Consider the following 26727-nt stretch of genomic DNA (forward strand, 5'->3'; position numbering starts at 1 on the left):
AATTTTTTGCCTAGTCCTTCATGATCTTTTGCAATGTTTTCCAGGTTCTTCCTAGCTATAGCATAGATTTACAAATGAATCATCATCAGGTGATTGGTTGTTGTTAGGGTTGACAAATCTCAAAAGGCCATTTGTCATGTCCCAAGTATTTCTTCAAGAAAACAGAATCTCTGTGATAATCATAATATCAAATATATATCCAATTGCATCATTGTTTTTGATCAGGAAGTCACCAATTGCCCCCTATTCATTTCTTCTTCTGACAATTCTGAATGCCCTCTTTCCTAATGGCTTTCGTACATCTATTCCTAGGAGCAAAAGAGACCCAAACTTAACCTGCATAGGAAAAGTGCCATGCCTGTCACTTAGTTGTCAATATTCAGTGGTTGTTTTTCATTCTTTTTTATTCTTCCACATGCCTGATAAAATTTTCCTGTGCCTCTTTATAACTATTTTCTTCTTTCATTTCTTCTTGAAATCATTCCTTCTGCCTTCTATTCTTTCCAAGAAAAATTCATTCTCCTTCAAATCTATAGAATAAAAATATGTTCCTCCTGCTATATCACTTTCTCCTCCAGAAGAGAGATCAACTTATTCTTGATTTATATGTAGGGATTAGTTGGTAGTTGGTTGTTGTCTTTTATGTTCAGAGGACCAAAATAATATCACTGTGTTGGAGTCAATGTACAGTGTGTCTGACTCTTGTGATCAAATCTATACAAGATAAGAAGACTCTGGCACAGGTTGTCCACATGAACATCTGATGTGGAGATGTCTAAATTTGTATATCTCGTGTTTCTTCTGAGATAATTCAATTCTGCTTTGCTTATAGATCACAATACCTTCTTTGATTTGGAAACAATATTCTGTATTTTCTACATCATGCAATCAATTCCAAAGTTCTTCACAGGCATTCAACACAATAGCACTGTAGACCTTCAGTTTGGTAGGTAGCCTAATACCTCTTCTCTCCCATATTTTCCTTCAGAATCTCCCAAACACTGAGCTATCTCTGGAAATGTATGTATTAACTTCATCATCTATGTGTACATCCCTGGAAAACATGTTGCCAAGCTAAGTTAACTTTTATCTACAGAATTAAAATTTCTCCATTTTCTATAACCAATGGTTCCATATATGGATGGCATGGTGCTGAACTAGTGAGGCCAAAATTAGCACAAGCAGTAAAGAATTCATCCGTGCTTCTTTGCATCTCAACTTCAGAGGCTACTGTATAAACAGAGATATAACTATATAATTTAAATTAAAATATTTGTGACTTTGAATCTCCTTAATTCTGAGCTTCAGTTGTCCTCTTACATTTCCTGATTGCTTGATTCATGCTCCATATTTCTTGACTTCATTTTTCTGTCCACTGCACTATTATTATTATTATTAGAATCATAGAGCAACTGGGCCATTCAACTGACTAATGAAGATCCCTATGGACTGCATATTGATTTAGGGCAAACCCACCATTTACTGAGGCATGCCATTTCACTTTTGTAGAGGCAGCTAGGTGATGCAGTGGACAGATGATAGACATTAAGTCAAAATTGGTGGGAAGATTTTCCTGACAATAAGTCTTAGTTTGCCTCTTTGCAACTTCCATTCATTGTACTTTATTCTGTCTTCTGAGATCAAAAAATACAAATCCAATCCCTCTTATATAAAACAATGTCTAAAATATGTAAAGAAAATTATTATCTCCCTGAACTTTCTCTTTTCCAGAACTAACATCTTCAGTCCTTTCATCTAATCCAGTGGTCCTCAAACTTTTTAAATAGGGGGCCAGTTCACTGTCCCTCAGACTATTGGAGGGCCAGACTATAGTAAAAATAAAAACTCACACTTTGTCTCCACCCCTCAGCCCATTTTCCATAACCCTGCAGGCCCTCATAAACATCCTCAGCCCTCTAAATCTGGCCTGCAGGCCATAGTTTGAGAATCCTTGATCTAATCCTTCATTCAACAAACCTTTATTGAACTCAAGCCTTTTATTTAACAATTGAATATTTTTATTTTCCCCAGTTACATGTAAAACAATTTTTTACATTGGTTTTTAAAATTTTGAGTTCTGGATTCTTATCCTTTCTTCTCACATCTTCCTATTGAGAAGACCCATGTGAAGTTGTGCAAATCATTTCCATAAGTCATCTTGCAAAAGAAAACATAGATCTCTCCACCCTGAAAAATAAAATCTTCAAGAAAAAAAAAAAAAAGAAAGAAAGAAAGTTAAAAAAAAAAATGTCTGCATGCAGCCACAATCAGTTTTTTCTTTGGGTATGGATAGCATTTTTCACCATAGGTTCTTTACAATATTCTGGGATCATTATATTGTTTAGAAAAGCAATCATTCACAGTTGATCATTCCCCAACTTTGCTATTACTATGTATAGTGCATTTCACTTTACTTGAGCTTATGTGGGACTTTCCAGGTTTTTCTGACAGCTTTCTGTTTATCATTTCTTATAAAATAATAATAATCCTTCATTATCACATGCCACAATTTATTCAGCCATTCCCCAATTGGTGAGTATCCTCTCAACTTCCAATTCTTTTACCTGGAGAAAAGAGTTGCTATAAATACTTTTATTCTTTTTTAATCTCTTTTGGGATTCATGTCTAGTAGTGGTATTGTTATATAAAAGGATGTACATAACCCTTTGGGAAGTGATCTCATCCTTGGTCATTTATCTATTGGGGAATGGCTTGTATATTTTTATAAATTTGACTCATTTTCCTATACATTTGAGAAATGAGGCTTTCATCAGGGAAGCTTGCTTCAAAATTCTTTTCATAATTAAAATTGTTAACTGTATTTCAACTCTGTTTATTTTATTCTCTTTCCTTTCACCTTGTCCCTCTTCAAAAGCGTTTAACTCAATTCTCAAAAAACAATAAGAATTTTTGAAATTCTTATTTTGTACTAGGCTCTGAGGACAAAAAGACCAAAAATAATTGAACCCCTATAAATCAATCAATCAATATTTAGTAAGTACGCACTGTGTGCCATTCTTAAAAACTTTATATTTGACTGAATTTTATTTAACATCTATTATAAGCAAGGTAGAATACTACAGGATCTAATTAGCACCAGTTGCTAATTAGCAACTAATTAGCATGCTTTTTTTAAGTATCATTTAGGAAAGGGAAAGAAAAATAGAGAGAGCAAGAAACTTCCTGGAAGATCCCTGAGCCTACAACTTAAAGATATCTAGGTTAGTAGACTTCTCCAGTTCTCTAGTAGGAAGGTCCTACAGCCTTGCAGTATCTGAGATCTGAGATATAAACTTTCTTTTCTCCTTTTGTCCTGTCAATACTTCTTCTAGCCCTTTTCCCTACCCAAAGAGGAGTGAAATGAGCCACTTATCTCCTTCCTCCCCTCCATTACTCTTCCACCATTTATATATTTGGATTCTGAGTCTTGGGCATATCTCTAATTCCAGCCTACACTTGACCCCAACCTTTGCCTCTTTCCACATTTCTTCCATTTCCTCTTGCCTGCTCCTATGTTCCTAGCCCCTGACTCCCAACTGATTCCATTCTCTTATTGTCTGTTCTCTAAGTAACTACTTTTATAAATCAACCAATAGAATGATGGTAACTCAATTTTATATGGGCTAATCCCAAAAATGTTAGTGAAGTTTCAGGCTATTAATTAAATCTTAAAATTGCACTAAAACTTATGAAATACTTCCCTTGGAATATTCACATGAGATAGATAAACTAAAAAAAAAAAAAAAAACAGAATTAAGAGGTAAAACTATTTTATGAGATCAGAAATTTAGAGTTGAAAGAAATAATTGATGTCACGCCATCTCATTTTAAAAAAGGAAACTGAGGCCCAAGGAAAGTCAAGATTTCAATCCAGGTTCCCTGACACTAGGGCCAGTCTGCTTTCCTCCATACTATCCTGTCCTCCAAACTTTTTGGATCCCAAAATGTGCCATCTAATTTATTAGTTGTCCTTAATTTTTTTCTTTATCTGAAGATGAACTTTTGCTTGTGGTCCTATTGCTAGGAGATGCCATGATAATAGCCTCTCTCTTCTCAGTATTATTAGGGAACACAGCATAAATTCATGGAATATCTTTATTTCATAAAACCATTCTGGAAAATGAAGAGACATTAGCCAGAGTCACATATGTAAGTTGAAGTATACCTTATGAATGCACATACATAGGAAACATTGGCATTTGAGACTAATTTTACATTGCTCCTCTTCATATTCTGTTCCTTAGATCCCTGATCCCATCTCTTGCCTACATGCTTTTATAAAACAGGCTGTCTCTTCTCTGATCAATCACTTGGAATCACTAGTTTCTTTCCAGATTTTATTTGTTAGTCCTCCCCAAACCCTTAAAGTATCTTGTTTTTATTTTGCATATATTTTGCATTTATTTACCAGTGTATATTCTTTTTCTGTAGTAAAATGTGAATTCCTTAAGGATGAAATTATTTCAAATTTGTTTGTTTTGATTTGCTTTTTTTTACTCTCAGTTCTTGTCACATTGAACTGAGTTGAATAAAATTCATATAGATCTTATAACCAGGAGGATAATATAGAAAAGGTCTTAAGAGAAAATCATCATTATTTAATAATCTTGTTCAAGCTAGGGACTAAGCTAGGGGAACAAGGAGGATCCATAGCTGACCATACTGTTAAAGCCTTTTTGAGGACCTTGCTCTAAAGCAAACTTACTCTTTATAGAGTATGGAGTCCTGGTCAGCTGAGCTGTATCCCCATGCAGTATAACAGACTGTACAGTTGTGCAACCTCAGTAATCCTCTGGTTATCAGTATATTAGGAAAAGCGATTAGAAAGAACTTCTCACCCCTTAGCATAAAATGAGAAATGCTTTAGCTAATTTACCTGATGATCCATTTATAATAGTTGCTCACTAATTCTCTTTCACAGTCCTCTTTGACTGTCTGTTTAGAGAGACTGGTCTCCAACAAACCAACTTTATTTCATTATGGTTTATTATTGTATTTCGTTCAGGGAGTGCGTGCAAATGAGAAAGCAGTCTGCAAAGCTCCCTCATCTTGGGAGTAATTACTGCCTTGGTGCCTGGAAAGAAAGAAAAACAAATAGTAATCTTTGCTAATTGAAACAGTAAAGTATGTGCAGCTCCAAACTATTCTGTGCAAAATCTTAAGAAAAAAAAAATGGAATTCTAGCCTTCCCCACTCTCTAAACCATGGATTATAAATCTGCTATGATGCTCACTCCCTTTCTTGCCTTCTCATCTATCTTCTACAGCATTTGGATATTATACATTTGCATGTGTGTTTGAAGATCACGGTACTGGTATTAATTATTTTTAAGATTTTGGGGAGAATTGTTCTATAATTAAATCCATTTCCCACGGGAAACCTTCCATTGCTTTATTTCATTTCCTATGCTCCTTTTGCAAAATGAGATGTGAAAAGAAAGTACTTCTTTTGTTCTAAAATGTTCTACTTTCATTTTTTTTTTTCCTTCTTTAAACTTGCTAAACCTCAGGGAAGATTTTGATCTGGAGCTGAGCTTAGGGTGATTCTTAGTTTTATTTCTTGTATGTTTCTTCTCTTCCCTCTTTCCCTCCTTCCCTCCTTCTCTCCCTTTACTCCCTCCCTCCCTGCCCTCCCTCTCTCTTTCTTTCTCTTGTCTGTCTCTTACTCCCTCTCATATTTTCTCACATCACCACTCCCTTCCCCCCTCTCATATTTTATCATATCACCACTCCCTTCCCCCCTCTCATATTTTCTCACATCATCACTCCCTTCAGATCTAGTCTATATTCATAAATCATAACCAATGGAAATTTAAATATGTGTGCTTTGGAGAGGACAGTGGAAATACCCAATTGGTGTGGAAGTGATCAGATCTACACACACACACACACACACACACACACACACACACACACACACAAAGTTTATTTCAGTTGTAAAATCATTATTTGTTTAGTTTGGAGACATAATACTTTAGGGAAGTTAGGGATACTAAAACTTGTTTGTCCATTTTGGAAGAAGACCATGACATCAGGGAGGTGACACCATGACGTGCAAGCAAATTGGATTTAAGTGAAGGAGGGCTTCCTCCTTTCCAAGATCACCTGCCTCACTTTCCCCACCAAAGACATCTGGGTCCAGGGGTCAGATATAGCATAGGACAACTTGAAATGGTCCTGGATGAAATGGGAGACCTTGGCCTTTTTTAAGCTAAAGTCTTCAATAGGTCTCAGATTGCTCTAGGCTGCACTCATTCAATGATTAAATCAAGGTAGCCATCGAGGAAAATAATCTCTTCTTTCACCTGGTTTCCCCCAAATCCCCCACACAAAAAAATTCTAAATAAATAAATACATGAATGAACCTAAGAGGGGAAGACCCTCAGGGTTTCTGGACAAAGCAGAAATGACTGCTATTTACATTTGATCTGAGTCAGTCAGGAAAGGACCAAATGGGGCTTAGTTTAGAACCTATTGGTGACTAATTAGAATCAGATTGGTTATTGGTAGAGAATATTGACTGGTCTGTAATGTGGGAACAATTTAGTTGAGCACCTGGTTAGCAAAAATAATCAGATAAGAGTTACTTGTGATTGAACCACAGAGGAGATCCAACAAGGCCAGCCTTGTCTGGATTTACCACCCCATTCAATTTTCCCCACCACAATGAATAACTTTTCTTCTTATGTTCCTTTTCTTCCTCCCCTAGTACTGGACAGCATCCACTGTTTTGTAGCTCACTCAACCATTCAACTGAAAAAAATAAATTTGTCTAAAAATGTTGATTTGGGTACCTGTCTCATGCTGTTTACCTCAAACATAAAAAGCTACAACTAATTGCTAGTTACGGCTCTTGTTCAGCTATTTCAATTTCCCCAATAACTGAATTAAATCTATTCTTCAGAATGTCATTTATTTATTAATGCATTCATGAAGAAAAATAATCAAGTATACATTAGAAAACCTAGTGACCATGTGCATAAAGGTACAAAAATTGTCAGATTGGGTCAGACCCATCGTCCATTCTGCTTTTCCCTGAAAGTAGCACTATTGGTTATCACTACACATCTCTCAGATTGGCTAAAATGAAAGGAAAAAATAAAGACAAATATTGGAGGAGATATGGGAAAACTGGGACACTGGTACATTGTTGGTGGAGTTGTGATCTGATTCAACCATTCTAGAGAGAAATTTGGAACTATATCCAAAGGGCTATCAAACTGTGCTTACCCTTTGATCCAGCAGTGTTTCCACTGGACTTGTATCCTGACGAGATCTTAAAGGAGGGAAAGGGACCCTTAAAGGAGGGAAAGGATGTGCAGAAATGTTTGTGGCAGCCCTTGTTGTAGTGGCAAGAAACTGCAAAATGAGTGGATGCCCATCAGTTGGAGAATGGCTGAACAAATTATGGTACATGATGTTATGGAACATTATTGTTCTATAAGAAATGATCAGCAGGATGATTTCAGAAAGGCCTGGAGAGACTTATGTGAACTGATGCTAAGTGAAATGAGCAGAACCAGGAGATCATTGTACACTGCAACAGCAAGATTATATGATGATCAAGTCAACAATGAGGTGATTCAGACCAATTCCAATGGTCTTGAAGAGGGAACCCCAAAACTCTGAAAAATCATTAAAGGAGAAAATCTTCTTAGATTCTGCCTGAGTGAGGAACTCCACCCCAAGCACAAACAGTTTTTTTTTGTTTGTTTGTTTGTTTGTTTATCTGGGTGGGACAGCTCAGTCTCAAAATCCTTGAATTCAATTCAAATTCTTACCCCTGCTAAAACTCAGCTGGGGAGCCAACCTGGGACTACACCCACAAGTCCCCTTCAGCTTGTAGCCAAAACCCCCTATTATAAAAGAACCAGACTAGAGCCCTCTCTTTGCAGAGGGTCTAAACATGCCAGCACCATGCCTGGCACCCCACCTGGCACCCCAAAGACTCTCTGCCCACTGGAATGTTTCCAGTGTCCTCCTCTCTTTTTCCTCACCTATTTCCTTTAATTAGACTTTAACCTTCTTCCAATCCCCATAATAAACCTCTTTTACCAATCTAGGTTTTTGGGTCTGTAAATTCCTTTACAGAGAACTGCTTGCACTGCCACTAGATCTCATTTTCATTTGGGTACCCCAAATCTAAACTTCATCAATCTTATGATGAAGAAAGCCAATTGCACCCAGAGAGAGGACAGTGGGAACTAAATGTGGACCACAACACTTTTTCACTCTTTTTGTTGTTATTTGCTTGCATTTTAGTTTTTTCTCCTTTTTTTCCCTTTTGCATCTGATTTTTCTTATGCAACATGATATTTGTGGAGATATGTGTAAAGAAATTGCACTTGTTTAACATAACATTAGATCACTTGCTGACTGGGGGAAGGGAGGAAGGGAGAGAAAAAAATTAGAACACAGAGCTTTATAGGAGTGAATGTCAAAAATTATCCATGTTTATATTTTGAAAATAAAAAGCTACAATTACATAAATAACTTAGAAAATTTTTTTTAAAGTAGCACCACTGACCATGCTACTGTTGGGCTACATTATCTGATGACAAGCCCAAAAAGTTAGGAACATACCTTTTAGACATTCTTATTTTTTCATTATGAATCTATCAGCCAGTGTACTTTGCACATTCTTGTGGTTATTCTGACTCTTCATGACCCCCTTTGAGGTTTTCTTGGCAAAAACCCAAATATTTATAATGCCAATTTTGGCAAGGAAGAATTAGTAAAGTCATGAATTATAGTTCTATTTACATATATTTATGCTCACTTTAATGATTTGTTTGCTTAAACCAACTTCCACCTTGTGGAGAAGTAATTCCTAACTTCAATAAAAAAGACATCCTTGAGTTTCTTCAAGAGTGTGTAAAATTTCACATATGCTTTAGTTATGCTAGGTACTGAGACGTAGGTGATATTTTCTCATTATGTCATGGAAAGCTGAAGTGTAGGGTCTTACATTGCATCCTCAATAACAAGGTCCATGTTTATCACATAATAGGTGTTTAATAAATTGATTTCAAGGTGGGTTTCTTTCAGATGTTTTTGTTCACTTGTGATTTGTTTCTGAATTCAGTCTTTGATTAGAAATAAGAGCTGTCTACATAAGTGACTTCTCTAGTGTTGACATGGCCCACATGTGAAGCTTAGAACTTAGTCTTAGAGAATTGGCCAAAGTGTTGAGGGCGGTAGCCCCTTGATATTCCTTGTTTGATCTCTAACTTCCTTTGGGACTTGGACCTTTGATACAAGATCTGGTCAAACTAGTTTGGGCTATCTGAGCTGGCTGGGGTTTTACATCCCCCATTCTAATCTGCTCAAATAGACCAAATGCCTGCAGGAAATTCCTTTTCGGGAAGAGACTTCTGTCTGTCCCCAAAAGATAACAAGAGAATCCTTATCTTATTTACATCACTCCCCGGAACCTCCTTACATCACTGCATCTGAATGATTACACTCTTGTATAAAACAAGAGTCCTCAAAAATCTATTCTTTGCAAAATTGGCCTTGTACCTTGCAGCCATTTTGCCCACCGGCTACGGTGTTTCCATTCTAATTAATAAAGACTTTGTTTCTACACAGCCTTGAGTAGCGAAATTCATTCGCTAAAGGACCCGCCCATTGGGACTTTGGGAAGGAGATTATTAGACATCCTGAAAGGAACTGACCCATCTCGATTTAGACCCTCAGTTTACTCCTCATCAAAAGCACTGAGAAGGTTAAATCACTTGCCCAGAGTCACACCACCAATATGTGTCAGAGGAGAGACCATCTCCACAACCAGCATTCTTTCTTACAGAAAAACATATTTGGACTCTAGATGGAGCTGAGAAAAAGAATATTTAAAAGAGAAGAAACTGAACTGATGCTGAGTGAAATGAGCAGGACCAGGAGATCATTATATACTTCAACAACAATACTATATGATGATCAATTCTGATGGACGTGGCCCTCTTCAACAATGAGATGAACCAAATCAGTTCCAATAGAGCAGTAATGAACTGAACCAGCTGCACCCAGCAAAAGAACTCTGGGAGATGATTATGAACCACTACACAGAATTCCCAATCCCTCTAATTTTGTCCACCTACATTTTTGATTTCCTTCACAGGCTAATTGTACACTATTTCAAAGTCTGATTCTTTTTGTACAGCAAAACAACTGTTTGGACATGTATACATATATTGTACTTAATTTATACTTTAACATATTTAACATGTATTGGTCAACCTGCCATCTGGGGAGGGGGAAGGAGGAGAAAAATTAGAACAAAAGGTTAGGCAATTATCAATGTTGTAAAAGTACCCATGCATATATCTGGTAAATAAAAACTATTATAAAAAATAAAAAAAGAGAAGAAACTGGGACAGTAGCAGTAATTCAGAGGGTAGCTGAATATTAGATTATAGTTGGCACAGAGACTGAAAAATGCCTGTATTTTTAGAGAGAAATCTGGGTTCTGGGTTATTGCTATGAGGCAGACCCCAGTTTTGATTTGGGCCCAGGAGCACAAGAAGCAGAAACCAACAATGGTCGAATCTTGAGCCCTTTGGAAAGGTCCTTTTTTGTAGACCTCTCCCCCATGGGAGAGGATAAGGATAGATTTTTTTTTCCCCTAGGAGGTGTTTGTAGTGTCACTTACCATTTATCATGGCCTGTCAGACAAGCCATTATAACATTTGCTTAAGTATTTAAGTGCCGTTTGTTCTCTCCTTTAAGCCAGGGGTAGCTGAGCTTTAATTAAAGCATATTTGCATACATTAATAGCACCCAGCTTCTCTACATTTTTAACTGTACTTTTGCATTCAAAACATGACATTTCAATAACAATAGTTGTCAGTGCAGGGGCCCTTATTTATACCACAATTACAGGTCCTGTTAATTACAGCCCAAGCTGGCTTCTCTGCTCCTTCTGACAGACCCTGCCTGTGCTTTGCTCAGGCTGCCTCTTCCAAAAGTCCCAGGGTGTGCATATCAGCATTTAAAGAGCGGGGAAGCAGTGCTCACAGGTGGGTCCCCTTTATCTCCAGCTCCTTCTGAAGTTCTGGGCCCTGGGGAGTCCGGGAGGGGACTTCCCATGCTTCTTTCACATCAGAGGAGATTGGGGCTGGCAGCTTCTGGCTAATATCCCAGTAGTTATAAATGACTGATCTAGTCTATTTAAAGCTAAGAACCACCCTGAGCTCAGCTCCAGATCTGAATCTTCCCTGAGGTTTAAAAAGTTAAAGGAAAGAAGGAAAATAATTGTGAGTAGGATCATGAGCAGCTGGAGAGAGTGTGAATGGAGAAGTTTTTGTCATCAGATCCAAAATTTGCCTTGTCTTCCTGTGGGCTCCATGCCTTGCTCCTAATTTTGTCCATTGGAACAACAAAGGATAGATAACACCCCCTATCAATCACGTTCCCTTGCCCTTCTCTTCTCCAGGCTAAATATCCTTATTTCTTTCATCACTTTCTCTTATGGCATGATTTTTGGATCATTTGTTGTCTCATTTATTGTCTCATTTGCCCTCCTCTAAAAAATCCTTATTTGTCAATATCTCTTAAAAAAAACAGCACTTCTTGGATAGGCCGAGTGAACATAATAAAGATGACAATACTCCCCAAACTAATCTATTTATTTAGTGCTATACCAATCAGACTCCCAAGAAACTATTTCAATGACCTAGAAAAAATAACAACAAAATTCATATGGAAGAATAAAAGGTCGAGAATTGCAAGGGAACTAATGAAAAAAAAAAACTCAGAGGAAGGTGGTCTAAGTGTACCTGATCTAAAGCTATATTATATAGCAGCAGTCACCAAAACCATTTGGTACTGGCTAAGAAATAGACCGGTAGATCAGTGGAACAGATTAGATACAAAGGACAAAAAAAGGGTACATCTATAGCAGTCTAATCTTTGACAAACCCAAAGATACCAACATTAGGGATAAAAATTCATTATTTGGAAAAAAACTGTTGGGAAAACTGGAAATTAATATGGCAGAAATTAGATATGGATCCACACTTAACACCATATACCAAGATAAGATCAAAATGGGTCCATGATTTAGGCATAAAGAGTGAGATAATAAATAGATTAGAGGAACAGAGGATAATCTACCTCTTGTGGAGGAGGAAGGAATTTATGACCAGAGGAGAACTAGAGATCATTATTGATCACAAAATAGAAGATTTTGATTACATCAAACTAAAAAGTTTCTGTACAAACAATACTAATGCAAACAAGATTAGAAGGGAAGTAACAAATTGGGAAAATATTTTTAAAAGCAAAGGTTCTGACAAAGGTCTCATTTCCAAAATATATAGAGAACTGACTCTAATTTATAAGAAATCAAACCATTCTCCAATTGATAAATGGTCAAAGGATATGAACAGACAATTCTCAGATGAAGAAATTGAAACTATTTCCACTCATATGAAAGAGTGCTCCAAATCACTACTGATCAGAGAAATGCAAATTAAGACAACTCTGAGATACCACTACACACCTGTCAGATTGGCTAAGATGACAGGAACAAATAATGATGAATGTTGGAGGGGATGTGGGAAAACTGGGACACTGATACATTGTTGGTGGAGTTGTGAAAGAATGCGGCCATTCTGGAGAGCAATTTGGAACTATGCCCAAAAAGTTATCAAACTGTGCATACCCTTTGACCCAGCAGCGCTACTACTGGGCTTATATCCCAAAGAAATACTAAAGAGTGGAAAGGGACCTGTATGTGCCAAAATGTTTGTGGCAGCTCTTTTTGTTGTAGCTAGAAACTGGAAGATGAATGGATGTCCATCAGTTGGAGAATGGTTGGGTAAATTATGGTATATGAAGGCTATGGAATATTATTGCTCTGTAAGAAATGACCAGCAGGAGGAATACAGAGAGGCTTGGAGAGACTTACATCAACTTATGCTGAGTAAAATGAGCAGAACCAGAAGATCACTGTACACTTCAACAACAATACTGTATGAGGATGTATTCTGATGGAAGTGGAAATCTTCAACATAAAGAAGAGCCAACTCACTTCCAGTTGATCAATGATGGTCAGAGGTAGCTACACCCAGAGAAGAAACACTGGGAGGGGAATGTAAATTGTTAGCACTAATATCTGTCTGCCCAGGTTACATGTACCTTCGGAATCTAATGCTTATTGTGCAACAAGAAAATGGTATTTACACACATGTATTGTATCTAGGTTATATTGTAACACATGTAAAATGTATGGGACTGCCTGTCATTGGGGGAAGGGAGTAGAGGGGGGGGGATAATTTGGAAAAATGAATACAAGGGATAATATTATAAAAATATATATAAAAAAAAACAGCACTAATAAAAACATGCAAGTTTGTAGAGGTGCACTGCCCCCCCCCCCCCAGCATGTAGCTCATACATAGTAGGTCCTGAATAACTGTGAAGTCTCATGTTATTCAGTCACTAATTGAAGCTTCTTCCATCCTTGTATTCACTTAGGGAAGAATTCCTTATTCTATTCACTGTGGCAACTCATCTGAAGTTGATTTTCATGACAACATTTGGTGCTTTTTTTTTTTTTTAATTAACTTTTCAGAAAGATGGTAAGCAACAATTCCCAAACTAGATTTAGAGGGAGCACTTCTAGCCAAAGCCCCATCCTGGTATCTCAGAGTTGAGAAGGCCTAGGGCTATTCCACTCCTTATCTTGCCACCTACCAATGCCCAGTCCTGGCTATGCTTTCACCAGCCTCTACCTCAACAGTTTCTATCCTATCCTTCTTCCCTGCCCTTGTAGCTAGGATGTTTAGGAACCAAGAGAACAAATGTCCTGTGGTGTCCTGAAAGTGTAGAAACAGCTGGTAAGCAAGAGTTTTCCAAAAAGTATGGCCAGAGAGCCATTTATGAGAAAGTTGGTGACCTAGCCTGCCATTTCCCAAACATGGAGGTTGGAAAAACAAATAGCACTCTCAGCAGTCAAGCCCTGTTTGGGGTTCTCAGATTCCTATCCAAATATGCCTCTCAAAGCTCTAGCCTACAGACAGACACCCTTAACGGGCTAGCTGCTCATAATATCTAGGAATTGCCAATGACTTCAGAGAGCTTATGGTGGGTTCCTGGGGCTGAGAAAGGCCATAGAAAGTCAATAAGGGTAAGAATGTAACAGAAGGCAGAGGGTGTGACAGATGGACTTGTCTTAGTATACTATTTTTGAGGAGATGAGTATACAGGCTCTCTAATTATGTCTTACAGAATGCAAAGATTAGAAGAGCTCCTTGTCTTTTTGGCATGGGAAAGGGAGAGGGTACAATTCACTTAATAAATAAATAAAAATGTTGCCAAAACACATATACTCAAGACCCTTTCCAATCGCTGAGAATGAGCCTAACATATTAGAATGTGACATTGGTCTTAATCCAATTAACCCAAGAAAGAAAACCTCTTGCCAATGGGAGGGTATTGAAGACATTGCTTTTCTTACCTAGAGGCCAAAGGTCCTGGAATCTTTTTAGAGGTCAATTTATATCCAGTAAACTATAGTTAGAAACTATAGTTTAAGAATCCACCAAACATTTAGACTAAAATAAGAAAGTTTTTTTTTTTTCCACATTCCTAATTACATTATCCTGCTGTGTTATTTTCAGACTCTTAAATTCTCTTTTCCTGTAAAAACAAACCCTAGAAAATACATTCTTGTAGATTGGAGTGTGTGGTATGCAGAGGTAAAAAAAAAATTAGATATCAGATGAGGACAGCCTAACAGCAGCAATATGGCAGCTGGGAGGCATAGACAGAATTAAGGCTGGAGCCAAGAGTTCAAATCTGCCCTCAGATACTATTTGTGTGACTTTGAGAAAAATCACTTAATTCTGAGTCCAGAAAGCCAAGGAGAAACCAAGACTGAGAAAGATCAAACAACTACACATAGAACTGGGGTCTGGGGACCAGGGATGTTCAGTTAATTTTGTGATACAGAAGCAAAAAATAAAACAAACAAGCAAAAACTGCCTAATGTGATTGTTTATTATATACAAAACAACAAATTAAGTCATAGCTAAAGTAGTGTATTCATTTCTGGGTACTCTAGTTTTAAGATATTAGTAACCTGGAACATAAGCAAAAGAAGGTGACCAAAGTGGCAAATGAGATAGGAAATGCATATGAAAATCAGTTAAAGGAACTAGGGGCCTTAAGAAAAAGAACATAGGGAACACATTAGAACTATATGTAGGATGAATAAAAAATAAACAGAGGAAAGAAATGTAAATTAAGAGGAGTTGGAAAAGGCTTCCTGTAAAGTGGGATATTAGTTGGGACTTAAAGAAATCAAGCCAGAAGAGACAAGAAGAGTCAACATTCCAGGAATGAGGGACAACCAGGGAAAATATCCAGAGTTGAGAGACTGTGTCCTGTTCACTGAATAAACCAAGAGGCCAGAATCCCTAGATCAAATATTATGTTTTAGAGTTTAAAGTATGTGAGGACTGAATAAGTAGGAGTGTGACAGGTTATAAAGGGCTCTAAGTGCCAAGCAGAGGATTATGCACTTGACCCTGGTGGCAATAGGGAACGACTAAAGCTTATTGAGTAGAAGAGTTGAACTTTAAAATAGTCACTTTAGTAGCTGAAATAGATGGTGAATTGAACTGGGGAAAGGCTGGAGGCAAGTAGACTCATCAACAGGGCATTATATAGTCTAGACATGAGATTATGAGAGCCTGCACTAGAATGGTGACAAGGTCAGAGGAAAAAAGGGGTCAATAGATTAGGTTTCAATGGTGAGACTGAGGAGTTGAGAATGACTTGTAGGTCGGGAGCCTAAGGGACTGGAAGGATGATGCTGCCCTCTGTAGTATTAGGAAGGTAGGGTAAGGATGATTTAGGGGAAAACATAATAAATGTTGTTTTGGACATGGTGGATTTAAGATATCTACTATACATTCAGTGTGAGATGTCTGAAAGACAATGGGGCATTAGAGAACAATCTGGGCCGGACAGGTGAATTTGAGAATCAACAACATAGAGATGCTAATTAAATCCATGAAAGCACTTTCACAAAATGAAATAATACAGAGGGAAAAGAAAAGATGGTCTAGAACAGAGCCCTATGGGACACTGACAATTAGATGATATGATCTGGATGAAGATCCAAAAAATGAAACTAAGCAAAAGCATTCTCCGTTTGTAGGAGAACCAGGTGTTTCAAAAACGCAGAGAGAAGAGAGTATCAAGAAGGAGAAAGTTATCAAAAGTGTCAAAGGCTGCAGAGAAGTCAAGGAGAGATTGAGAGGAGACATTAAGAGATCATCAGTAACTTTGGAGGGAGAAGTTTCAATGGAATTAGACTAGATGTAGGAATAGGAGCAATTGAGAAGAGAGAAAGTAGAAGCACCTATTATATAGAAGCCTTTTTGAAGAGTTTAGCCACAAAGGGCAGAAGACACATAGGACAATGATTTGGAGGGATGAAAGGATCAAGTGGGGGGTTTTTGGGGTTTTTTTTGTTTTTTTCAGGATGAGAAAGATATGAGTATGCTTTTAAGCTGTAAAAGAAGAGATATTAGAAAGGGAGAGATTGAAAATATATGATAGAGTGGGGATAACAGAGGGGGATGAAAAGGATTACTTGATCTAATAGAAGGGTTTTCCTTGGTAAGGAATAGGATTACTTCATCATGGAAGTAGTGAAGAAGGAATAGTAGCAGAAGGCATTTGAGTAATAGGAGATGAAGAAGAGAGGAGATGGGGGAGCTCACAGAAATTAGCTTCAAGGTTTTTTTAGCAAAATATAAAACAAGGCTCTCAGTTGAGAGGGTAGAGGAGGGGAGCAATAGGTTTGAAAAGGATTGGAAGAGTCATTGGAGAGTAGAATAATGACTTGATAAAGGGGTTATAGTAGGATTGCCCAACATCATTAAGGATTGTATAACATATTTATGTGGACCCACTCAAAGTGGTTGTATAATTTTCTTCACCTTTTTCAGCAGCACATATGCATAACAAAGGCAGTAAAGAGTGAAAGTGATCCAAAGAGGAAGCTTGGCTGGGTATAATCAGCAAAATGATAAAATGAGGTTAAGGGGTCTAAGGATTCCCAAGGGTAGGATCATGTAGAATTTAATTGGTTCACCAAGGTCTGAAAATGGGAAGAGAGAAGAGATTTACTAGTATAGAGAGATGGCCTTGAAGAGAATTGATGGGTTAAGAGATTGTAGGTCATGGTTTAGACTAAGAATAGGGTTTGGTAAGGGAAGGCAGGGGAAGTGAAAAGTTCAATAGATTATGGTTGGATAAAGGAATTTGAGAATTCTTAAATGTAGAGTGGATTATGGCAAGATTAAGGGTGTGACTGCCTTTTTGAGTGGCTAAGGAAGGGTGCAGGAATAGATTAAGGAAGTGAGTAGTTTGCTGAACTGAGTGGTTAGACTGTTTGAGGGAGATTAAATAGCTATGTTGAAGTCTTCTAATATGAGTAGGAACCAGGGAGGACATTAAATATTGTATGCTCAAAGACCTTGAACATAAGCAGATAAATCAATAGGGAAACCTTTAACAACAGGGGGGGAAATGTGTGTGTGTGTGTGTGTGTGTGTGTGTGTGTGTGGCCTTTAGATGTTCTAATGAATAAGTTTGGGTATCCATGAATAAATACTCCAAAACAAAGGAAAAGGATTTAACATTTGAGACAGAGAACCTATGGAACATGAGAAAATAAAATCACAACAAGCTATTCCTGAGTGGTTCAAAAGAGAAATGAAAATTATAAGAACAGAATTTGTGGCCTGAACAGCAAAAATAATGATCAGAATAGAAAAATTGAACTCTACAAGTGCAAGTCTTACCAAAAAACCAAAAGAGAGAATAATAGATTAAGAATGCAAATACACAGAAGTGAAAGAAAATCTAGAAGAAGAGAAACAAAACAATAACAATAAAATAAAAGGTGCTCATTATGCAAACAAAATTTACTGATAACAGACAGAATATATAGAGGATCTCTCAAAAGAACACTACAGGAAAAAAAAAATTACCATCATGTAGGAAATAATAAATGATAATTATCCAGACTTCAGAACAACAACAAGAAAAAAAAAAAAAAAGAGAGAAAAAAAAAAAAGAAATCCCAATTTAAAGAATTCAAAGATTGATTCTAGAAAGAAAAAGAAAAAGAAAAAAAAAAAAGCTACAATGTCTAAGACACAGTGATCAAATATTTAATAACTCAATTCAGAGACAAAAAGTTCTGCAAGCAATTAGGAAAAAAAGATCTTCAAATAGAAAAGAAAAGAAATTCCAATAATGTAAAACTATTCTGCACCCACCAAAAAATGTAGGAGGGAATGGAGTGATGTGTTCTGAAGAGCAATGGAGTTCAGGTGAAGTTCAGGGTAACCTATTCTACAAATCTGAACTTAATCATGCATAACAGGCTAAGTGTTAAAAAAAGAAAAGATATTTGAAACATTTTTAGGAAAAAAAATCAGAATCCCCCCAACCAAAAATTAAACTTGAAATACAAAAATTAAAAGGAGAAATCAATAATATTGAAAGTAAAAAAACTATTGAATTAATAAATAAAACCAAGAGTTGGTTTTATGAAAAAGCCAATAAAATAGATAAACCTTTGGTAAATTTGATCAGAAAAAAGAAAGAGGAAAATCAAATTGTTAGTCTTACAAATGAAAAGGAGGATCTTTCCACCAATGAAGAGGAAATTAGAGAAATAATGAGTTACTTTGCCCAACTTTATGCCAATAAATTTGATAACTTAAGTGAAATGGATGACTTCCTCCAAAAATATAGGCTCCCTAGATTAACAGAGGAGGAGATAAATTGCTTAAATAGTCCCATTTCAGAAAAAGAAATAGAACAAGCTATTAATCAACTCCCCAGGAAAAAATCCCCAGGACCAGATGGATTTACATGTGAATTCTACCAAACATTTAAAGAACAATTAGCCCCAATGTTATATGAATTATTTGAAAAAATAGGGGATGAAGGAGTCCTACCAAACTCCTTTTATGACACAGACATGGTACTGATACCTAAACCAGGTAGATCGAAAACTGAGAAAGAAAATTATAGACCAATCTCCTTAATGAATATTGATGCTAAAATCTTAAATAAGATATTAGCAAAAAGACTTCAGAAAATCATCTCCAAGATAATACACTATGATCAAGTAGGATTTATTCCAGGAATGCAGGGCTGGTTTAATATTAGGAAAACTATTAATATAATTGACCATATTAATAATCAAATTAATAAGAACCATATGATCATCTCAATAGATGCAGAAAAAGCATTTGACAAAATCCAACATCCATTCCTACTAAAAACTCTTGAGAGTATAGGAATAAATGGACTATTCCTTAGAATAATCAGGAGCATATATTTAAGACCATCAGTAAGCATAATATGCAATAGAAATAAACTACAACCTTTCCCAGTAAGATCAGGAGTGAAACAAGGTTGCCCACTATCACCATTACTATTCAATATAGTACTAGAAACGGTAGCCTCGGCAATAAGAGCCGAGAAAGAGATTCAAGGAATTAGAGTAGGAAATGAGGAAATCAAACTATCACTTTTTGCAGATGACATGATGGTATACTTAGAGAACCCCAAAGACTCTGCTAAAAAGCTACTAGAAATAATTCAAAATTTCAGCAAAGTGGCAGGATACGAAATAAATCCACATAAATCCTCAGCATTTTTATATATCACTAACAAAATGCAACAGCAAGAGATACAAAGAGAAATTCCATTCCAAACAAATGTTGAGAGTATAAAGTATTTGGGAATCCATCTACCAAAGAAAAGTCAGGAATTATATGAGAAAAATTACAAAACACTTGCCACAAAAATAAAATCAGATTTAAATAATTGGAAAGACATTCAGTGCTCTTGGATAGGCCGAGCGAATATAATAAAGATGACAATACTCCCCAAACTAATCTATTTATTTAGTGCTATACCAATCAGACTCCCAAGAAACTATTTCAATGACCTAGAAAAAATAACAACAAAATTCATATGGAAGAATAAAAGGTTGAGAATTGCAAGGGAATTAATTTTTAAAAATGTCAGATGAAGGTAGTATAGATGTACCTGATCTAAAGTTATATTATATAGCAGCAGTCACCAAAAGCATTTGGTATTGGCTAAGAAATAGACCGGTCGATCAGTGGAACAGATTAGGTACAAAGGACAAAAAAGGGTACATCTATAGCAATCTAGTGTTTGGCAAACCCAAAGATAACAACATTTGGGATAAAAATTAATTATTTGAAAAAAAAAACTGTTGGGAAAACTGGAAATTAATATGGCAGAAATTAGATATGGATCCATACTTAACACCATATACCAAGATAAAATCAAAATGTGTCCATGATTTAGGCATAAAGAATGAGATCATAAATAGATTAGAGAAACAGACAATAGTCTACCTCTTAGACCTGTGGAGGAGGAAAGAATTTATGACCAGAGGAGAACTAGAGATCATTATTGATCACAAAATAGAAGATTTTGATTACATCAAACTAAAAAGTTTCTGTACAAACAATACTAATGCAAACAAGATTAGAAAGGAAGTAACAAATTGGGAAAATATTTTTATAGGTAAGGGTTCTGATAAAGGTCTCATTTCCAAAACATATAGAGAACTGACCCTAATTTATAAGAAATCAAACCATTCTCCAATTGATAAATGGTCAAAGGATATGAACAGACAATTTTCAGATGATGAAATTGAAACTATATCCATTCATATGAAAGAGTGTTCCAAATAACTACTGATCAGAGAAATGCAAATTAAGACAACTCTGAGATACCACTACACACCTGTCAGATTGGCTAAGATGACAGGAACAAATAATGATGAATATTGGAGGGGCTGTGGGAAAACTGGGACACTAATACATTGTTGGTGGAGTTGTGAAAGAATGCGGCCATTCTGGAGAGCAATTTGGAACTATGCCCAAAAAGTTATCAAACTGTGCATACCCTTTGATCCAGCATTGCTGCTATTGGGCTTATATCCCAAAGAAATACTGAGGAGGAGAAAGGGACCTGTATGTGCCAAAATGTTTGTGGCAGCTCTTTTCCTAGTGGCTAGAAACTGGAAGATGAATGGATGTCCATCAATTGGAGAATGGTTGGGTAAATTATGGTATATGAATGTTATGGAATATTATTGCTTTGTAAGAAATGACCAGCAGAATGAATTCAGAAGGGTTTGGAGATACTTATATCAACTGATGCTGAGTGAAATGAACAGAACCAGAAGATCACTATACACTTCAACAACAACACTGTATGAGGATATATTCTGATGGAAGTGGAAATCTTCAACATAAAGAAGATCCAACTCACTTCCAGTTGATCAATGATGGACAGAAACAACTACACCCAGAGAAGGAACACTGGGAAGTGAATGTAAACTGTTAGCACTACTGTCTACCTACCCAGGTTACTTATACCTTTGGAATCCAATACTTAACGTGCAACAAGAAAATTGGATTTACACACATATATTGTATCTAGGTTATACTGTAACACATGTAAAATGTATGGGATTGCCTGTTCATCTAGGGGAGGGAGTAGAGGGAGGGAGGGGAAAATTTGGAAAAATGAATACAAGGGATAATGTTATAAAAAAAAATTACTCATGCATATATACTGTCAAAAAAATTTATAATTATAAAATTAATAAAAAAATGATGACTGCGAAATCACATCAAGCCAGAAGAAATAAAAAGAATATTCTAAACATAATATGAATATTTATATGTTAACAAAACTAAGAATACAAAAGAAATAGAGGAGTATCTTCAAAAGCATAACATTCCCAAAGTATCAGGTGACCAAATAGAAGAGAGGGAATATGTATTTATATAGTGATTGCTATGAGTTAGACACTAAGTATTTTTTATAAAAATTCTCTCATTTGATTTCCACAACAACTCTGCAAGATTGGTGCTATGATATATTAATTTCATAGGTGGGGAAACTATAGCAGTAGCAAAGTGATTTGTCCAGAGTCATGTAGTGTCATATAGTATGAGATCAGATTTAAACTCAGGTTGATCTCCAAGCCAAGGGTTCTATCCATTGTGCTGATTTAAGATAGAAATCTAAAATAATCCAGTTTCAGAAAAGGAAATAAATCTAGCTAAGGAGGCATGACAAAAGAAAATAAAATTCCTGAGCCTGATGAATTCTTGGGAAAATTTTACACAAGCTTTATAAAAGAGGTAGCATCAATACTTCACAAATTATTCTCAAAAAAAAACTGAGAAAGAAAGCATCCTACCAGAATTATTTTTATGAGACAAATAGTATCCTAATATTGAAACCATAGAAAGTTAAAACACAGGAAAAACAAAAACAAAACAAAGCAAAACAAAACAAAAAAAAAACAACAACAAAAAAAAAAAAAAACTATACGCCAAAACCATTGACTCATATAAAACAACATTTCATGTAGTGGACTATAATATTTCATATAAGAAATTATTCATTTTGATCTAGGGGAATTTACAGGGATACAAGAATGGTTCAATGACAAAGGAGAGTATTTTGGGATGCAAGGATGATTTAATATTAGAAAAATGAGTATTTTGTGATGATAGAATAAATCAGAAAATTCCAAGCTCTCCAGATTTCCCCCATAAATAAGAAAAAATTACCTTTCAGGTCAAATTTAGAGCTCTTAAAAATAAATAAGAATTGGAACAGAATGGTGGTCCTGCTGGGATAATCAGAGAATATCCAAAGAAAGATAACCTAAGTTTGGCCACTATGAAGTGTAAACACCTCCACATTAGTTCTGCTGAAACAGCAAGTAATGAATCTTGGGTTTAGGTAAATTGAGAACCTCAGCCTCAGCCACAGGAATTTTCACCTCCTAGACACTGTGAGGAGTTGGGCCTCTGAGTTGAGGAATATTCAGGGAAGCTCTACTGCTGAGCAATTCCTGGATGAGAAGCAGTGGGGCAGAGATACTTCTAGATGTAGGCATTTACAGGAGGATAGAGTTTGGGGTTTTGGGTTTCAAGCCAGAGAGGAGAACTGAAGGAGGACCTGAAGCCAGAGGCACCATACTCCTACCTCACACCTCAGGTGATTATACCAACAATCTGCCACAAAATGAGCAGGCAAAGGAAAAAGAACCTAACCAAAAGAAGTAACTATGGGAACAAGGAAGACTAAGATTTCTCTTATGAGGAAGATACTGAAATTAAAAAAAAAAAAAAAAAGCCTCTCCTACACTAAAGAGTAACAAATGGTCACTTGCCCAAAAATAATTCATAGAAGATTTTTTAAAAGACTTTAAAAATACAATGAGAGAGACTGAGGAAAAACTAAAATAAAATAAAATAAGAAGAAAAATAATCCAAGAGAACCAAGAAGATTATATAAAGAACATCAACCAACTAGAAAATGAGATCTAGAATCTTAAAAAATTATGTCCTTTTTTCTGGTAAATTTATTTATTTTTAATACACATTACTTTATGAATTATATTGGGAGAGAAAAATCAGAGCAAAAGGGAAAAAACGTGGGGGAGAGAAAAAAAAAAAAAAGAAACAAGAAGTGAATATAGCAAGTGTTGATTTACATTAAGTATCCTTATTTGTTTTTCTGGATGCAGATGGCATTTTCTGTCCATAGTATATTGGGATTCCTTTGAATCACGGAACCACTGAGAAGAACTAAGTCTTTCATAGTTGATCATTGTACATCCTTGCTGTTATTGTATAAAAGGTATTCTTGATTCTACTTATTTTGTTCAACATCAATTCATACAAATCTTTCCAGGTCTTTTTTCCAGGTATTATTACCTTGATAAACCACAACTTAGTTCAGCCATTCCCTAAATGATGAGCATATCCTCATTTTCCTACAAATCTTTCCAGGTCTTTCTAAAATCATCTTTTTCATCATTTTTATAATATTCTATTAACTTGATAAACCACAACTTGCTCAGCCATTCCCCAATTGATGAGCATCTCCTTATTTTCCAATTCTTTCCTACCACAAAAAGGGCTGCTACAAACATTTTTGCCCATGTGAGATCTTTTATCTCCTTTAAAATTTCCTTGGGATATAGCCCAGTGATGGCACTTCTGGGTCAAAGGGTATGCAGAATTTTATAGCCCTTTGGGCATAGTTCCAAATTGCTCTCCAGAATGGTTGGATCAGTTCACAATTTCACCAACCATGCATTAATATCCCATTTTTCCACATCCCCTCTAACATTTGTGATATCTTTTCCTATCATATTAACCAATCTTAGAAATATGAAGTGGTATCTCAGAATTGCTTTAATTTGCATTTCTCTAATCAATAATTATTTAGAGCATTTTTTCATATAACTACATATGGCTTTAATTTTATCATCTGAAAATTGTCTATTCATATCCTTTTACTATCTATCAATTGAGAAATAACTTATATTCTTATAAATTCGACACAGTTCTTTATATATTTTAGAAATGAGACCTTTATCAGAAACATTGAGCAAATCACTTGATCCTGATTGCCTCAGACACACAAAATAAGAGGAGGGAGAGAGAGAGAGACAGAGAGAGAGAGAAGGCAAGGTTAAGTTTTGGGGGTTTTTTTTGTCTTTCTTTGTTTCCTTAGTGCTTAGCACAATGTCTGCCACATAACAACTGTTGAATGAATTTTTATTTATTGACAATATATGTACATGCATATAGAAATGTAAATAACATCTTGTATGTGAGTATATGTATGAACCTGTAGGTTTATAAATTAAGAAAGGTATGCTACATTTTAAATACTTCCAGGTATGTATGTAAATATACATTTATATTTGTGAATATATATATATATTGCCTCTTGAAGCAATATTTCAAAATTTTAATAAATCCAAGATCTTATAAATATGCATGCTGATTACAACCTGTCTGTGTCTTTGTTTTCTATTCAGTTTCTGTCTATATAATCCCATAAATGTTGTAAATGCCTAAGTCTTTATACACTCAGTAGTACTAAAGCACTTTGGCTGTCTACTTAATATTTCTATCTTTTTTCTATATGGTAAAATCATCATATTTCTTGGTCATAAGTAATCCATAGAAACAGAAGGCATAGCCTGCTTATGTTCACCACATATCTCTCCATTATTCTTTGGGTCAGTCTCAGTCACAATCAACTAATAATTATTAAATACTTATTATATATGCCAATTACTTTGCAAGGTGCTGAAAATTAAAAGAGAGGACAGTATTGCAAGGATTCAATGCCATACCAGATCCAAGAGAAAAGGTTGTTGAAAGAAAGAAAGAAAAAAAGGAGAAAGAAAGAGACAGAGAGAAAGAGACAGAGAGAGAGACAGAGACAGACAGACAGACAGAGAGAGAGAGAGAGAGAGAGAGAGAGAGAGAGAGAGAGAGAGAGAAAGAGAGAGAGAGAAAGGGAGGGAGGGAGGGAAGGAGGAAGGAAGGAAGGAAGGAAGGAAGGAAGGAAGGAAGGAAGGAAGGAAGGAAGGAAGGAAGGAAGGAAGGAAGGAAGGAAGGAAGGAAGGAAAGAGAGGAAGAGAGAGAGGAAAAGAGAGAAAGAAGAAGGAAGAGAGGGAGGGAGGAAGGAAGAGAAGGAGGGAGAAAGGAATGAAGGGAGGGAGAGGCAAAGGGAAGAAGGAAGGGATGGAGGAAGGAAGAAAAAAGAAAGAAAGAAAAAGAAAAAGAGAGAAAGAAAGAAAAAAAGATATGTATTTCGCGGCAGAGCTGCTTGAAGTCATTATAAACACTACACAATTTCCTGAATGCATTTTTACAAGCCTACTGTTTTCATCCTATGCATTTCTATCCCCCATTCATTCCCATCTCAACTGTCTGCCCTAGATATATGTACAGCACCTTCTTATATGGTTTGTTAAGTCAATTACTTTTGAGTAAGTCATCATGAATCTTACTTTCAAGGTAATGGTCTGGGATTTGTAGTAATTGCAAAATCATAGATTTAGAGCTAGAAGGAACTTTCAAGGCCATCTAGAAAAACTTCTTCAATTTACAGATGTTTGCATCAGTTTCCTTAAGGATAAAATGAGGATAATAATATTGCCTTCTACAATGAGTTGTTGTGAGTTTCAATTAAGATATTTGTAAAGTTCATAGCACAATGCAGTGAATACAGAAGGTACTACATAAATGCTTATTCTCTTTCTCCCTTCTCCCTAGGTAACACATTCAATAAATAGCATTAATAGGATTTAAATTTGGGTCCCTTGACTTGGATCAGCACTTCAAAATCAAATACTCTTTCTACATACCACATTGCATCTGTGCAAACTTAAAACTGTTTTATCTCCTCTTCCCAACTCCAATGGTTTTAAATGCCATTTCTTCTTTCTCAAATAGCACATCAGATAGCTGAGTCCAAATGGGAGGACTCTCCTGACATTGATGAAAAACAACAAACTTGCCTAATTTTGTCAAGAGTACCACATTACTCTACTCTCTTTGGTGTATAACCTAATCACTATGCAATATGGCAATATCCCATTTCCCTTGTTACAGTTATATAACCTTGTTATTTGTTTCTCATGTTATCCTATATCCTTGCTTTCTGGTCCATAAAAATATCATATCCTAGAGAACTTATTTTATTTTTTAATTTTTGTCCCACACACCTAGTACAATATCTAGCTAATGGCAAACATTTAATAAGTGATGGTTATTGATTGATTGATGAAAATAAAATGTTATAGAAATGCTGA

The 26727-nt window shown here is 36.0% G+C and overlaps 1 long non-coding RNA gene across 1 annotated transcript in view; it reads right to left on the minus strand.

Annotated features, from left to right (window-relative positions):
• Positions 1 to 1896: 1896 nt before the first annotated feature.
• The window catches only part of LOC141559787 (uncharacterized), a 135963-nt gene continuing 111132 nt past the window's right edge, over positions 1897 to 26727 (minus strand). Inside the window, exons 2-3 of the long non-coding RNA XR_012487551.1 lie at positions 4877 to 5074; positions 1897 to 2201 (exon numbers count right to left, since the gene is read on the minus strand). This is a non-coding gene — a long non-coding RNA (uncharacterized LOC141559787). The remainder of the gene's footprint in view (positions 2202 to 4876; positions 5075 to 26727) is intronic.

This window comes from Sminthopsis crassicaudata, chromosome 3, assembly GCF_048593235.1.
Source record: "Sminthopsis crassicaudata isolate SCR6 chromosome 3, ASM4859323v1, whole genome shotgun sequence".
Taxonomy (NCBI): Eukaryota; Metazoa; Chordata; class Mammalia; order Dasyuromorphia; family Dasyuridae; genus Sminthopsis; species Sminthopsis crassicaudata.